Consider the following 17,950-nt stretch of genomic DNA (forward strand, 5'->3'; position numbering starts at 1 on the left):
AGGAATATGGTGGCAGGGGGCACCGCACACGGCTAAGGAATCGATCACGTGGATCAACTTGTGTCAACTTGTGTGTTTAGAGGTGCCCCTGCCTCCGTATATAAAGGAGGAGAGGAGGGGAGGCTGGCCGGCCAAAGAGGGAGGCGCAGGAGAGTCCTACTCCCTCTGGGAGTAGGATTCCTTCCCCCAATCCTAGTCCAACTAGGATTCCTCGGAGGGGAAGGGAGAGAGGGGGGCCGGCCACCTTCTCCTAGTCCTAATAGGACTAGGGGAGGGGAAAGAGGCGCAGCCACCTTGGGCTGCCCCTTTCTCCTTTCCACTAAGGCCCATGATGGCCCATATGGCTCCCGGGGGGTTCCGGTAACCTCCCGGTAACCCGGTAAAATCCCGATTTCACCCGGAACACTTCCGATGTCCAAACATAGGCTTCCAATATATCAATCTTTACGTCTCGACCATTTCAAGACTCCTCGTCATGTCCGTGATCACATCCGGGACTCCGAACAACCTTCGGTACATCAAAATGCATAAACTCATAATATAACTGTCATCGTAACCTTAAGCGTGCGGACCCTACGGGTTCGAGAACAATGTAGACATGACCGAGACATGTCTCTGGTCAATAACCAATAGCGGGACCTGGATGCCCATATTGGCTCCTACATATTCTACGAAGATCTTTATCGGTCAGACCGCATAACAACATACGTTGTTCCCTTTGTCATCGGTATGTTACTTGCCCGAGATTCGATCGTCGGTATCCAATACCTAGTTCAATCTCGTTACCGGTAAGTCTCTTTACTCGTTCCGTAATACATCATCTCACAACTAACATATTAGTTGTAATGCTTGCAAGGCTTATGTGATGTGTATTACCGAGAGGGCCCAGAGATACCTCTCCGACAATCGGAGTGACAAATCCTAATCTCGAAATACGCCAACCCAACATCGACCATTGGAGACACTTGTAGTACTCCTTTATAATCACCCATTTACGTTGTGACGTTTGGTAGTACCCAAAGTGTTCCTCCGGTAAACGGGAGTTGCATAATCTCATAGTCATAGGAACATGTATAAGTCATGAAGAAAGCAATAGCAACATACTAAACGATCAGGTGCTAAGCTAATGGAATGGGTCATGTCAATCAGATCATTCTACTAATGATGTGACCTCGTTAATCAAATAACAACTCATTGTTCATGGTTAGGAAACATAACCATCTTTGATTAACGAGCTAGTCAAGTAGAGGCATACTAGTGACACTCTGTTTGTCTATGTATTCACACATGTATTATGTTTCCGGTTAATACAATTCTAGCATGAATAATAAACATTTATCATGATATAAGGAAATAAATAATAACTTTATTATTGCCTCTAGGGCATATTTCCTTCACCAAGCCGAGGACAAGCATCGACCAGCCGCTTCATGAGCCCGAAGTAGCTGCTGGGTATGGCTTCGACACACCATAGACGGATTATCAAATCCTTCATGGACAACTTGGCCACCCTATGCAGTTTGGTCAGCTGTTTCAGCTGATCGCTAAAGAGCATCGGATGCTCTGGCACAAGGTATTGCGACCAGAACAACTTCTCCATTGAGGTCCCCTCTTCGGCTCGGAAGAACTCCGCAGCGTCAGCAACACTGTGCGGCAGATCCGCAAATGTTCCTGGAGAACTTCAAATCCGGGTCAGTAAGAGGTACCTTTTCTTCACAAATTTGCTCTACATAATAAAGGCCTTACCCACTGCGATTTTCCTAGCCTCTTGGATTTCCTGGAGGGCACCATGGGCTTCAACCTGGGCCTCTTGTGCACTTTGGTGGGCCTTAGAAAGTTAGGACTCTTGGTCCGCAATCTTGCGCTCCAAGGACTCGCATTTCTTTATAGCGTCCTGGAGCTCCTGCTGGACCTCCCCGACCCTTGCCTCGTGTTTTTCGCGGGCGTCTTGCTTCTTTGCCGCTCTCTTCTGGGCCTCGACCAACGCGTTTTTAAGGGAGTCCACCTCGGTCGCAGCTCCTACGAAATATCAGGATAACATGATCAACACATTCAATTCATATCTTTCTAGATCTGAATAGGCCATTGCATACCTTGCTTGTCCTCTAGTTGTTTTTTCACACGGCCGAGCTCTTCCTCGGCCCTCTCTAGACTCTGCTTCAGTGTGAAGACTTCGGCAAAATGGGACGTCGCAGCTAGCATCGACGCCTGCTTATTCACATAGACATGTATGGTTAGTCTCCTGCAAAATTTATTTGATCCTCTGTCTGACTTTTCTTTTCAAACACTGGACAGAGTCTCACGGGCTACTATCTATACTATGACATTCTGCATAATTATGTCACATACCTTAAAGCCTGTTAGAAGGCTGGTGTAGGCTTTGGTCAGTCTGCTCCTAATGGACTGAACCTTCTTAACCACAGTACCCATAAGGATACAGTGTTCCTCAACAATGGAAGCACTTTGCAGCGCTTCCAGTAGAGTATCCGGTGCCTCTGGATGGACAGAGGTCACTGACGGAATAGGCGCACCTCCTTCTTTCAAAGGAGGCGGCTTGCCTAATTCCGGAGCTTTATGGGCCTCCGGAATAGTATTCTGCTAGGGTCCGAATTGGATATGGCCCCCATCGCCAGTCTCCAGGGGGATTTGCTCCCCCCATGTTTCCGACGGCCGAGGTATCACCCTCTGGCGCCACCCTGACGGCATCCTGAACCTCTCCCTGGCCCGGGAAGGTCCTTCGGGACAGCACCTCGGCGTCATCCGTGGCCTTGGGAGAGGAGGCTGCCAGAAGTGACCCGCTATCCATCACATCTGGATCGAGCAAATTCCCCGAAGATGAGGATCCCTGGGGGCGGGCGGGGGCCAGACTACAGCGCATGATTTGACATATTAAAACCACAAAGTAAAAAAGTGGGATATATGTGTATATAAGTGCCTTTGAGTACTTATGATTCGGCCAGGGGCTTCTCCCTGGGGCGCCACTCGGAGCTGCTATCGGTGTCCAACGCGGTGTTGTCCACGAGGGAAACCCTCCCCTTCTTGGACGCCTCTGCCTCCAGATCTGTGGAGGCCATCCTTTTCTTCTTTCCCCCTCGAGGGGAGAGTTGCTTTCCTCCTCCTCGTCGTTGTCTTCGGCGGTGGTGGAGGAGTGGGTTTAGGCATCTTCAGACATCACATCCGAAGTGCCTTTGTGGCGAAAGCCACCCCCTAATGCCCGGCCCTTCTTCTGGGCCTTCTTCTCCAACGCACGATACGGCGCCGGAACCAACATCTTTGTCAGAAGTGGGATAGCTGGGTCTTCGGGCAGCGAAGCCAGACACTAGATCTTCTCCGCCTTCTTTGTTCAGCCCTAAAAAGACAGATAGGGAAGCTTAGACATCTTCCTTGAATATACAGGTGAGGGATACACCTTGAAATACGAAAAACATACAGGACTGGCGGGATGGGTCAGGTTGTACCCATGATCCTCGGTCGACTTCCGCCACGTCTCATTGGCCTTAAAAAGCACCTTCCAAATGCCTTCGTGCGTAGCACTGAAGAACTGTTGCAAGGTCTGGTGCTTGGCTGGATCGATCTCCCACAAATGGCAAGTCCGGATTTGACAAGGAATGATCCGGCGAAAAGCATCACCTGGATCACGCTGATGAGCTTAATGTTCTTGTTCACCATGATCTTGATGTGCGTCTGCAGCACTGTCAGCTCGTCCAACGAAGCCTAGTCTAGGCCCTTCTCTAGCCAGGAGGTGAGCTACATCGGGGGCCCAGACTTAAATTCTGGAGCAGCAACCCAGGTGGCGTCGTGGGGCTCTATGACGTAGAGGAATACTGTTGCCACCCTTTGACGGTCTCCATGAAGGTACCTTTGGGCCATGAGACATTGGACATCTTGCTCACCATAGCGCCTCCACACTCTGCATGTTGACCACCCACCACCTTCGGCTTCACATTAAAGATCTTTAGCCACAATCCGAAGTGGGGTGGGATGCAGAGGAAGGCCTCACACACGACAATGAATACCGAGATGTTGAGGAAGGAATTTGGGGCTAGATCATGGAAATCTAGCCCATAGTAGAACATGAGTCCATGGACGAAGGGGTGGAGAGGAAACCCTAACCCGCGGACAAAGTGGGGAATGAACACCACCCTCTCATGGGGCTCCAGGGTGGGGACGATCTGCCCCTTGGCCGGAAGCTAGTGGGCTATCTCCTGGGCCAAGTACACCGCCTCCCGAAGCTTCACAATGTCCTTCTCCGTGACGGAGGAGGCCATCCACTTGCCCTGCGCTCTAAATCCAGACATGGTCGGAGTGCTTTTTTGAGGCGGAAAGGATGGAAGCTTAAGCGCTAGAGCTCGAGAATGGGCAGGCAGAGAGAAAGAAGGCATGGGTGAAAGGGTGAATCCTTACCTCTTTATAAAGGCAGCGAATATCAAGCACCTCCCCATTTGCCTTAAAAATCACCTATTCCCCAAGGGTCATGTAGACGGCGCGGTTGGATTATCCACGGCCGTATTGATGAGAATCCTGCAATAAGGGGACACGATCTCTGCTTCGACAAGATGTTCCAATGAAAACCGCATCTCGAAACATGGAGTGGGAGGCTAAAAAAATGGTTCAAAACAATGACCGGGCAGGGACGTAACGTATCACTACAAAAGTTGTTAGAAGATGGGACTCATGAAATATTATACTCTCTCCGGTTGTGTGTGGTACTTGTTTTGCAGAGCCGGACACGTTTTCTATGTTTGAGGGCTGCTTTGGAGTATCCGGAGGAGGAACCCGCCTTGCAATGCCGAAGACAATCTGCGCGTCGGACACCTCATCATTGAAGCCTGGTTCAGAGGCTACTAAGGGAATCGTGGATTAAGGGGTCCTCAGGCGTCCGGGCTATGTGACGTGGGCCGGACAGATGGGCCATGAAGATACAAGACAGAAGACTTCCTCCTATGTCCGGATGGGACTCTCCTTTGCGTGGAAGGCAAGCTTGGCGTTCGGATATGTAGATTCTTCCTCTGTAAACCGACTCTATACAACCCTAGGCCCCTCTGGTGTCTGTATAAACCGGAGGGTGTAGTCTATAGAGGCAGTCACCATCACACAGGCTAGACATCTAGGGTTTAGCCATTACGATTTCGTGGTAGATCAACTCTTGTAATCCTCATATTCATAAAGATCAATCAAGCAGGAAGTAGGGTATTACCTCCATCAAGAGGTCCCGTGCCTGGGTAAACATCGAGTCCCCCGTCTCCTGTTACCATCAACCTTAGACGCACAGTTTGGGACCCCCTACCTGAGATCCGCCGGTTTTGACACCGACACTGCCCGCTCCTTCTTCTTCCTCCTCGCCTCACCGTCTTGCCGCGACACTCATGGAGCCAATGAAGAGGTTCTCGGCCGCGGAGAAAGGGAAGGCTTGCCAGGAGGGGCCCGGCTCGCCACCTCCCAAGTGGGGGTGTGGTCGCCCCCATAATCATGTTGCGACCCTTGCTGTTGCTTCTCGGGGGCGCGGACGTACTCCTTTGGGGTCTGGCATCGTCTTGGGTGGCCACAATGGTGCCTCCTCCCACTGCAGGGGCCGCTCTAGGCAGAGCAGCCCTTGTGCCGAGGGGAGGAATGTCGTGGTCACCCAGTCCCCTTCGCCACGCTTCCACTCGGCAGAGGTGATCCCGGAGTTCATCATTCGTCGGAGCAGCCGGCTGGCACTTGGCTCCAGCTCCCGCACTCCCTTGCCGGCTGGCTGCCGGCCGCGGGTCTCGTCGGTTTCTGGCTGCAAGACGACGGCTGCTGCAGCAGGGCCTTGTGGGCCGATGGAGGTTTCCACCGTGCGCAACACGGTCCAGGCCTGCGGCGGGCAGACGTTCGCCCGCGCCCGTGGCTTGAGCAGGCGGTGCACCCTCCACTTCAAGTACGACAGCGTCGTGACACTCTATGTGACAGTCGCCGAGCAGAGTGTTGCCCCAAGGACAGCGGTGGTTGTCGGTGTCAAAACCGGCGGATCTCGGGTAGGGTGTCCCGAACTGTCCGTCTAAGGCTAATGGTAACAGGAGGCGGGGGACACAATGTTTACCCAGGTTCGGGCCCTCTCTATGGAGGTAGTACCCTACTTCCTGGTTGATTGATCTTGATGATATGAGTATTACAAGAGTTAATCTACCATGAGATAGTAGAGGCTAAACCCTAGAAGCTAGCCTATGATTATGATTGTTGTTGTCCTACGGACTAAACCCTCCAGTTTATATAGACACCGGAGGGGGCTAGGGTTACACAGAGTCAGTTACACAGAAGGAAATCTACATACCCGAATTGCCAAGCTTGCCTTCCACGCAAAGGAGAATCCCACTCGGACACGGGACGAAGTCTTCAATCTTGTATATTCACAGTCGAACAGTCCGGCATAAGTACATAGTCCGGCTGTCCGAGGACCCCCTAACCAGGACTCCCTCAGTAGCCCCTGAACCAGGCTTCAATGACGATGAGTCCGGCGCGCAGATTGTCTTCGGCATTGCAAGGCGGGTTCCTTCTCTGAATACTCCATAGAAGATTTTGAACACAAGGATCATGTTTGGCTCTGCAAAACAAATTTGACATACCACCGTAGAGAGCACAATATTCCACAAGTCTAATCTTCTGACAACTTCTTCACAACATGACATCATGCTGCGGCCCGATCATTATTCAAACCATTTTTCTCAACCTACTACTGCACATCTTGCGAGGCGGTTTTATTAGCATGTCTTGTTGAAGCAGAGATCGTGTCCCCTTATCATGGGATTCTCATCAATATGGGTATGGGTAACCCAACCGTGTCATTAGTATGACTCCTCGGTTTTAGTCAAGTTCCAAACGGCCACGCGGAGAATGCTTGATATTCACCCTCTTTATAAAGAGGTCAAGACCTGTCCTTTTTTCTCCACGCCCGATCCCTCCCTTCCCCTACCCTGAGTTCCAACACCCAATGTTCAGTCTAAGCGCTCCGGACTTTCAACGATGTTCGGATCCAACCTTCAAGGCCGGTGGATGGCCTCCTCCGTCACAGAGGAGGACATCAAGAAGCTTAGGGAGGCTAGGTATCTGACCGCCGAAATCCTTCACAAGTTACCTGCTCAATGGTAGGTTATCCCTACTCCAGAACCCAACGAGAGTGTTGTATTCGCTTCCCACTTCCTCCGAGGGCTAGGCTTTAGTCTTGATCCCTTCGTTAGAGGGCTCATGTTCTATTACGGGCTAGATTTCCATGATCAAGCTCCAGATTCCTTCCTTCACATCTCGTCGTTCATCGTCGTGTGTGAGGCCTTCCTCCGCATCACCCCACACTTCGGGTTCTGGCTCAAGACCTTCAATGTGAAGCCGAAGATGATCGACCGGCGACACGCGGAGTGCGGAGGTGCTATAATAAGCAAAGGTGCCGACGCCCTATGGCCAAAGGGTTCCTTCCCGGAGGTGTCCGACCTATGGCAACGGGAGTAGTTTTACATCACAGCACCCCGAGGTACAAAGTGGGCGGCCGCCCCAGCCTTCCGCTCTGCCCCTCCACCCCAACTGGCATCATGGGTCAACAAAGGGTTGGACTGGGGGCCAGTTAATGACGTGCTGACATTGCAAAGCCGCATCTGAGATCTCCTCCAGAGGGATATCCATCTCGTCAAAGTAATTCAAGTAATGTTAGTTCGCCGGGTCCTTCCATGCCAACGTTGATCTCTCCGTATGTGGGATTTCAACCAGGAAGGACCGCGAACTATTCAACACTTCTTCGGTGTACCGCTTGAGAGGATGTATCGATTATTCTTCGGAACATGAATAAAGTGTTCGACACCACCGAGGATGCGGGTCTCAACTACAGCCGTCCAGATACCAAAGTAAGTAACTCCGCGACCGAACATGCTGTCATTATATTTGTCACAACATTATTCTGAAAAATCACCCTCGGCCAGGACTAGATAAGAAAGGCAGATAGGATCAGGTGTTCGGCCCCTCTTCCCGAAGGCTTGCCGGATCCTGTACTAATCAGGATGCTGGCTCGTGCACCTTATCAAGTGCCATCAGGAGAAGACGAGGGGAGGAATAGAGAAGCCAAAAGCGGGCTTCATACTTTACACATCCAACCCGGGGGAATCAGTGCCTCCGCGTCGGAGGATGATCGGGGAGGTGAATCTAGAATTCCCTCCCCCCACGGGAAGAAAAGGACCGCCCCTGAAGACTTGGAAACAGAGGTTTCCATACGAGGGAAGAAACCTTCACCAGGGGGCCCTGCCCCGGAGGGCATCCTTAGCGCACACCGCCCACAAGGGGGCCAGTTGTTAACCGAGCTGTAAGTGAACAAAGGCACATTAGGAAATATGCCATGCTCTTTTCTTGAGAATAACGACCGAGACATATGTTTTGCAGTCCGGCTCATAGCCCTTCCCAACAATGTTCGTCTTCGGGGGATCTTCTTCCGGAGATGATGGAGAGTGAAACGCCTCCTCCTGCTTCCCCGCCTTATAAGGCGGATGACCCTGACGTGTCGTCCCAGAGGATTTCTCCTGATCCGCGAAGGCCAGAAGGTAACTCTTCGGCCGCCCGAAGCCCGGAGTTCTCGGCTCCTAAGGAGACCAACAGAAAAAGCCCGGGATTGTCCGGTGTGCAACCGGACACATTGATGGGTCTTCTGGAGCAAGCGGCTATCTTAGAGGCACATCATACCTTAATGGGTACGGTGGGTGAGAGGATTTCATCTGCAAAAAGCGGGTTAAATGAAGCTTTCACGAGCCTGCTAAGAGGCTTTGAGGCACGCCAAGTGATATATATTTTTTTGACCGTACCACACACGTAAGGTGTACTTTGGATAGATAGTAGCCCCTGAGACTCTGATTGCCGTCCAGACAAGGCGAGCAGAGGATCATAGTCTTAGTTAATTATAGAGTTGCTTTGTGCGCAAGTAGCTGCAGATCCGGCGGCTGACCGGACTGTTGAATTTGCTGAATTAAGGCGGCAACTTGACGTGGCGGATGCGGACACCACGCTTGTAAACAAGCAGCTTGACGAGGCACAGGGTATGTATATTCGGGTGGCCAGCAAATATTAAGAATAGCATGATGCTAGCATTTATAATATGCTTTGACTACAGATGAAGCTGCCGCCATGGAGACCCTTCAGGCAGAACTTGCCCGAGCCAAGGAGCAAGCCAGGAGAAGTGATGTGGCCGCCCTGAAGGCAGCCGAAGAATTAAAAGCCGAACAGGCTGCTCATTGCCAGAGTGAGCATAAGATAACCAACATGGCTATTGAGCTATAAAATCCCGCCAGCTGATATGAGCTTCTCAAAAGGGAAAACCAAACAAAAACGGTGGCCTAGAGAAGGCCTTGCAAGCAGCAAAGGAAACTCGCTCAGAAATCAGAGCGGTGCGGGAGGAGCTTCGGCAAGCCAGTGATATCGCGGCTGGGAAGCCATTTTTACTGCGAACGAAGTTAGGCGATCCGAAATATGCCCCTCTTGATCAATTGTGGAGTTCTACAGACGCATACATGGATTTAGCGAAGAGTGCTGCTGATGCGACGGAGTATTTCAAGGATCCAAAAGATCATGAGGTGGAAAGATTGTTTTGGTCGCAGTTCAGTGCTCCAAAGCGTCCGCTGCTGTTGAATGAGAAAATGGCCGAGTGGGATGAGCTCCATAGGTTGTCCGGGCTTGCCATGAAGGTTGTCGTGGATCATCTGTGGCCGAAGGAACCGAGCCCTGGTAGTTATTTTGGTTTGGTGCAATGATTTCTTCGTGCTGTGCCGCATATCGACACTGTCAAGAGGTCGGCATGCATAGAGGGTGCACGGATGGCTCTTGCCCGTGTTAAGACATATTGGGCGAGGATGGAGGCCACCAATATTGCAACAAGGGGTCCGCTCGGGGGTCAGGACTCTCCCGAGCACTATTTTGAAGAAGTCCTAGAAGGTGCCCGTTTAATAGAGGCTCAGTGCGCAAAGAATACCATGTTCGAGTGACATGTATCTTGATTGTAAAAAACAATGCTTTTGATAATAAAGGCTATATTTATACTTTTTGCCCGTAAAGTATTGTAGTGCCTCATGTGCGGCCGTTTATGTATGTATGTATAAAACCTGAAAGTTTGCAGTCGTCGGCTTCAGCCCCCACGCATATAATGCGGGGGTGTTCGGTAAAGCGCGTAATCACACTTGATCCAACGTCTTGGTCCGTTAAGGAGGTGATAGCGCGGCGAATGAGGCAATCAGACTATATAGCTTCAACACTTTCACTTAGCGATAGGAGTTTGACGGTGGGGCTACTATATAGCCCCTGGTATGTCTGCGCTCCTCCGAATATGGTGCATTTACATACATGATCGGGAAACCGGTCCTTCGTTTATGCGTAGGAATCGCAAAGATTCCGCTGGGTCATCGAGTGGTTGACCAGTCTCTCGCTTTATCATGACAGTCAGTTTTCGGCTTTCTCTACTGCGGTGCTCATCCAGATGAACCAGGCCACAATCGCAGTAGTTCTCCCGATGTCACCTTAGCCGATAGAGCAGAACGCAAGGTAGCAAAACACGGGAGCCGGGCAAACCCAACTATTGACCAAAGACATGATTCGGAGCTGATGCATATAAGGCCAAACTCGCGACGCCGAGCACTCCCGAAGGTATTCGGACTTTACAACATATACCGGGCTGAGTACTGCCCTCGATAATGATCCCTGAATTTCCGGGTACGTGCATAATTTTGGCGTGACGAAAGAGCGGTTGTGGTAGGGGTATAAATCCCAAAAACACATTAGATGCTGCCTTTGTAACGTCCATTTTAGATCGGCGAACAATAAGTTGCCAATAACACCGGTAGCCCTCTTGGTCATTTGAAGTACCAGGAGGGTGTGAGCCAACAAGAGACAATAAAAAGGTTTACACAAGGTCTTAATCTAAAAAGGAACCTTAGGACGGGGTCCTGCTGCACGTCTGCGCCTTTGTCTCCATTGTGTTGTATCCTGGAAGGGTATAGCACGGTAGTCATCTGTAAGAAAGAAAGACAAACTCAGTTGAAAGAAACTTTTTGTGTGACCATGCGTAACGTTGGTTAAACTTAATAAACCGTGAAAATTCAATTTCTTGAGTGTGAATAGGATCCAGCCGAACTATGGATTTTATTCGTGTGGGCAGCCCGTAGCACCACATATGGGGGTATAGCCGTTAGTCAAGCTCAGGTTTATCTGGGCTTCTACAAATAGTGGTGCGCCGAACACGTCTAGCCACATCCGTGGTCTTGAAGACCGATTAGCTACTTGGGTTGGAGAGGCCAGTCAGTGGTTCGGCTGCTAGAGCCGCCACATATTCTTCCGCACGCAAGGAACGCTCTGTATTTCCGCTAATTGTGATGATGCCACGTGGACCGGGCATCTTGAGTTTGATATAAGCGTAATGCGGAACTGCATTGAAACGAGCAAAGGTTGTTCTTCCGAGTAGTGCATGGTAGCCGCTTCGGAATGGAGCGATGTCGAAGATTAGTTCTTCACTTCGGAAGTTGCCGGGAGAACCGAATACAACCTCTAGTGTTAGAGAGCCCGTGCAGTAGGCCTTTACACCTGGTATTACTCCTTTAAAGGTAGTATTGCTTTGGCTGATCCTTGACGGGTCTATCCCCATCTTACGGACAGTGTCCTGATATATCAGATTAAGACTACTGCCGCCGTCCATGAGGACTCGGGTGAGATGGTGTCCTTCAGTAATTGGGTCAAGCACCAAGGCAGCCAAACCTCCATGCCGGATACTAGTTGGATGATCCCTGCAATCGAAAGTGATTGGGTAGGCCAACCATGGGTTGAATTTGGGGGCAACTGGTTCTACATCGTATACGCCTCGGAGTGCGCGTTTGCGCCTCCTCTTTGGTATGTGAGTTATGTAAATCCTGTTCACTGTCTTGACCTCTGGTGGAAATTTTTTCTGTCCCCCAGTGTTTGGCTGGCGAGGTTCGTCCTCATCTTCACTTGGCGGCTCCCTCCCCTTGTGTTCAGCGTTTAGCTTCCCAACCTGCTTGAAGACCCAGCATTCTCTGTTGGTGTGATTCACAGGTTTCTCGGGGGTGCCATGAATCTGACATGATCTGTCTAGAATTTTGTTTAGGCCGGACGGTCCAACTCTGCTGCCTTTAAATGTATTTTTTTCGTTGACCGGGTCGAGAGCCCCTAAATCTGGCATTTACCGCCATGTTTTCTGGGTTGTCTTCATTGTTTTGATGCATGTTTTTATTGCGTCGCGGCTTCCCATTGCCGTCCCTGATTTCGGATGTGCCTAGGTCGCTGGTGCCGCTGCGGGCCAACCAACTATCGTCGCCTGCGCAAAAGCGGATCATAAGGCTTGTTAGGGCTGCCATTGTCCTCGACTTTTCCTAGCCAAGGTGTCTGGCGAGCCATTCGTCCCAGACACTGTGCTTCAAGGCCGCTAAGGCTTCGGCATCCGGGTAGTCGATGATTTGGTTCTTCTTGGTGAGAAATCTGTTCCAAAGCTTACGGGCTGACTCTCCAGGTTGTTGGATTATGTGACCTAAATCATCTGCATCCGGAGGTCGGACATATGTCCGTTGAAAATTAGCCATGAAAGCGTCCTTGAGTTCCTCCCAACTTCCAATGGAATTTTCGGGGAGGCTTTTCAACCAGTGTCGAGCTGGTCCTTTCAACTTGAGGGGTAGGTATTTGATGGCGTGGAGATTGTCTCCGCGAGCCATGTGGATATGAAGAATGAAGTCCTCAATCCAGACTGCAGGGTCTGTTGTTCCATTGTATGCCTCGATGTTCACGGGTTTGAACCCCTCTGGAAATTCATGATCCAGCACCTCATCGGTGAAGCACAGGGGGTGTGCGGCACCCCTGTATTTGGATGTGTCATGGCATGCTTCCAACGGATGTAGTGTTCAGTGTTGATTCCGAGCTGGTATTCGATCAGTATAGTCGTTTTGGTGGCCGTGATCCTGCGTAGGAGCACACTTCCTAGATCCATATATGGACCTGGCTATACTGTCTATTTTGGTCAGGTGCTCACGTAGATCGTGTGCTGACTTGTGTGTGGCGTCATTAGCCGCTCTGTCTCGGCCACGGGGTGGTCGGTCCGGCAGATTGGTCGTATTGTTTTTCGGCGGGATGGGCTCTACAGCCTCGTCGTCAAATTCAGGCAGCAGCTTGCGCTTTGGGTAGCTCTTTGTGTGTGATCGCCACCGTATTTTTCATCAGTGTCGAGCACTTTGTTCCATCTGTGGTTGAGCGTATCCTGCGCGGCCTTAAGCCTTTGCTTCTGCTTCTTCAAGCTCCTCGTGGTGGCGATAAGACTTTTGTGGAGGTTCTCTTGTTCCAAGTGCTTTTCCGAGATGATGAGTTCATCATCGTACGGACTATTCTCCTCTCCGGAGACAGGTTTATAAGTTTTATCTTCGGCATCGCTGTGATCAGACAGCAGCTCCGGACTATGTTCGCCGTCCCCTGGCTCATCCTACTCCATCGCTGGGTCTATGGGGTCGTCGTTACCTTTGGAGTCGTTTGGGGTATTATTCTTTCTTGTGCTGTTATCGCTATTTCTGCTGTGGCGGGATTTAGAGTGGCGCCACTGACGTCCACGCTTTGGTTGCTTCTCCAGAGGATTATCCTCCGTTGCATCCTTCCGTTCCGCGCTGTTGTATTGTTGTGTCCACCATGTATATATCATATGATGAGGTGGCTGTCCAGCGCCCCATGGGCGGTGGTTCCTGTTCTTCTCCGACATCGTCATTCAGACCGTCGATGTCTTCGGAGTCGAAATCAAGCATGTCGGTTGAGTCGTCGAGAGTGGCTATTAAGTGGATGGTGGGTGGGGAACGAATTTCTTCGTCGTCCGCTTCCCACTCAAGCCGAATGTAGTTCGGCCAGGAGTCTCCTGAATGGGAGAGGGATTTCAACGAATTTAGCATGTCACCCAAGGGTGAGTGCTCAAAGATATCCGCGGAGGCAAACTCCATGATCGGTGCCCAATCAGGTTCGATATGCACGGATGGATGCGGTTCGGAGCCTATGGTCGGAGATGAGTCTGAGGGTCCGATGACACAGACCTCCTTGGAGGCAAAGTCTGTGTTCGGCTCTATCGCCGATGAGTGTGCGGCCTCCGCGGCAGGGTCTATCCACCCGTCCTCGGATGGCACGATCTGCTCCAAGTCAAAGGCCAGGGGAGCTGCAGGTGCGTTCTCCTGAACACCTTCCGATGGCAGATCTAGGTCATGCTCATCGGGACCGTACAACGCACCTGTCATGGGCTCGAATCCGTCTAAGATCAAGTCTCCGCGGATGTAGGCAGTGTAGTTGAGGCTTCCAAACCTGGACTGATGGCCAGGGCATAGCGGTCGATCTGCTCAAGATGGCCAAGCGAGTTCGCCCGCAGTGCGAAGCTGCCGAATACGAAGATCTGTCCGGGGAGGAAACCTTACCCTTATCGTGACGACACAGTGGAACTCTCAATGAAAACACCAATGTCGGTGTCAAAACCGGCAGATCTCGGATAGGGGGTCCTGAACTATGCGTCTAAGGCTAATGGTAACAGGAGGCGGGGGACACAATGTTTACCCAGGTTCGGGCCCTCTCTATGGAGGTAATACCCTACTTCCTGCTTGATTGATCTTGATGATATGAGTATTACAAGAGTTGATCTACCATGAGATTGTAGAGGCTAAATCGTAGAAGCTAGCCTATGATTATGATTGTTGTTGTCCTACGCACTAAACCCTCCAGTTTATATACACACTGGAGGGGGCTAGGGTTACACAGAGTCAGTTACAGAGAAGGAAATCTACATATCTGAATTGCCAAGCTTGCCTTCCACGCAAAGGAGAGTCCCACTCGGACACGGGACGAAGTCTTCAATCTTGTATATTCATAGTCCAACAGTCCGGCATAAGTACATAGTCCAACTATTCGAGGACCCCCTAATCAAGGACTCCCTCAGTGGTGACGACCAGCTTAGCCTTGACGATGGCTGTAACGATGCCGAGGGCGAGCTCGCCCTTGGCGACGGTCGTGGCTCGTCCAGCGGCGGCTGCTCCTCCTTCGACGAGAGCTCCAACAGCGGCGGCTACAACCAGCCGCCACGTCGCAGGGCTCGCTTTGAGGATGGTGGCGGGTCGTCCCATCGCCGTGCTCCAGTGAAATGCGAGGAAGGCTCCGGCTGAGTTCGTGGAGCGCCGCAGTCGTGCGCCAGCTTTGTTTAACCTTTCCTTTCTTCCTGCATTTGAAAAAGTAGGTGGGCCTGCTGGGGTATGTAATGAACCATGGTATCCATGCCATCATGCTATGTTCATTGTTCTTGTGTTGTGATATTCGTGCTCCACGTAGACGTAGAGGGATAACTTAGCTTGGTACGCTCGAGATAGTTTCCCATCTCGCGAGGGCGCGCCTTCTGGCATCTAGTGAGGTCAACTTGTTGCCGACTTGGGAGCCGCTGACCTCGGGAGGCATCACAAAGCTGCATAATTTGTTACAACATCTATCGGGTGTCTTGTTCCTCCTTGCGCGAGCCCTCAGGCATGGGCTAATCATGGCTTAGCGCACCACATCGCGGTACCCGTGGGGCATGGACTTAGGGGGGTGTGCCAATCATGATCTCATTCGAGGGTGCTTTTCGAGGAACAAGGGAGACGAAGCTCTGGGGCGACAGGGCTTTGGCGAGCTGTGTCTGTCCGCGGACTAGGTTAGCCCAGCGCACGCACGCACCTGCCCAGCCCCCGCGCGAGGCGCACGAGGGAGAGCATCGGCAACTGCCGCTCTCTGTGACGCAAGACAAAGAAGCGAGCGAGGCAAAAAAAGGGAAACTTAGACAAGCAATCAAGAAACACTAGAACTCCAAATTCCATTAAGAAGGTTGCAAACCAGCTACAGAAAGCAAATGAACAGCTGCGTCTGATATCTAGTCTAGTTTTCTCACCAGCACGGAGCTAAGTGCTGCCACTAGGACGTGGGAGGGCCCCCCCGAGGCCCGAGGGCGGAACTCCCGAGTCTCCGGGGTATGTACATCCCCACTCATTATTATGTGAGAGTGTCACGAGAGGAGACCTTCATAGGCACCAGGCCTTGATTCATGGGTAGAACTTCCGGAGGTGCTGGATATTCCAGGCGTTCTGGATGGGGACCTTGTCCTGCGTCTCCAAGCGCATGGCGTCAGGCCTGGAGATGCGGGCAATCCTAAATGGGCCCTCCCACATGGGTGAGAGCTTATGATGCCCTTCCCTGTAGAGCACCCGCCTCAGGATGAGATCGCCCACCACAAGTGTCCTGGAGCGAACGCTGTGGCAGTGGTACCGCCGCAGCACCTGCTGGTACCTTGCCGCTCAGAGAGAGGCTTGGCGGCAGCGATCCTCCCCGAGCACGAGGTCCATCCCCCGCATGGCATCTTGACATGCCTCGTCAAACGCCAAGACCTGCGCGGAGCGATGCTTGACCTCATGAGGGAGAACCACTTTGGCCCCGTAGACAAGGAAGAATGGAGTCCCGTCCGTCGGCTTGGTGGCGGTGGTGCATATGGACCACAACACAGACTAGAGCTCGTCGTGCTAGCCCCTGCCGCAGGCCTCGAGCTTCTTCTTGAAGGTTTTTGTCTTGAGGCCTCTCAAGACCTCTGCGCTGGCACGTTCAGCTTGGCCGTTGCTTCTGGGGTGTGCTACTGAGGCGTAGCATATCTGTGTTCCATGGTTAGCACAATATGTTTTGAAGAGATTGCTAGTGAACTGCGAGCCGTTGTCGGTGATGATACGATTAGGGACTCAGAACCGGCTCACGAGGCCCTTGATGAACTTGACTGCTGAGCCGGCAGGGATGGTACGTACTAGCTCCACCTCCGCCCACTTGGTGAACTTGTCGATGGCGACGCAGCGGAAGCGGTAGCCCCCGGGCGCTTGGGGGAATGGACCCAAAATGTCCAGCCCCTAGATTGCGAATGGCCATGAGAGCAGAATAGTCTGAAGGCCCTGAGCCAGTTGGCGGATTTTCTTGGCATGGAACTGGCATGCCTCACAGGATCTCACCAGCTCGGCTGCGTCGTTGAGCGCCATGGGCCAGTAGAATCTACTGCAGAACACCTTGCCCACCAAGGTGCACGACGATGAATGGTGCCCGCAGTCCCCGCCATGTATGTCAGCTAACAGCTCGCACCCCTACTTCCTGGAGATACATCGCAAGGAAACATCGTTCAGTTGTTTTTGATACAGCTCACCATCCTGAATGCAATATGTTGTAGCCTGCCAGGCCACACGCTCCGCTTCTTCCTCCTTCTCTGGCAGCATTCCTTGCATCAGGTATGCCCTGAACTCTTCGGTCCAGCACGCCTCCTAGGGCTCGAGTGCTAGGAGCAGGCGTGCTCCTGAGGTCGGACCACAAGAGGGGGCTCCCGAGGCTGGTGGTGGGGGAGCTCCTCCTGAGGTGGCGCTGGTTCCACAGCTGGAGGGGCTGTTGAAGGCTTGAAGAGCCATTCCTCGAAGACTCCGAGTCCCTGGGGCTGGCGCCTGGATGCCCTCTTGGCGATATCGTCGGCTTCCTTGTTCGTACCGTGGGGCACATGCTGCAGTTCCAGTCCCAAGAATTGCTTCTCTATTTTGCATACCTCCATGAGGTATGCCTCCATATGCTCGTCCTTCGGCTCGTATACCTTGTTGGAGAAGTTGACGAGGAGCTGTGAGTTGCCCTTGATGGTGAGACGTTTCACTCCCAAGGCTACCGTAGCCTTAAGGCCGGCGATCAAGCCTTCATACTCCACGATGTTGTTGGAGACCTTCTCGCCCTGCTGGAAGCAGAGCTGCACGATGTATTAGAGCTTGTCCTAGGTGGGCGAGATGAGCATGTCTCTAGCCCCCGCACCCTGATGCGTGAAGGCGCCATCAAAGTACATGATCCAGCGATCTGGCTCTTCACTTCCCGGTGAGAGGGACCGGTTCTCGCCTGCTTTGGGCTCTGGAGCGTCGGTCCATTCTAC

The sequence above is a fragment of the Triticum dicoccoides genome, chromosome 1B (genome assembly GCF_002162155.2).
Source record: "Triticum dicoccoides isolate Atlit2015 ecotype Zavitan chromosome 1B, WEW_v2.0, whole genome shotgun sequence".
In the NCBI taxonomy this organism is placed as follows: domain Eukaryota; kingdom Viridiplantae; phylum Streptophyta; class Magnoliopsida; order Poales; family Poaceae; genus Triticum; species Triticum dicoccoides.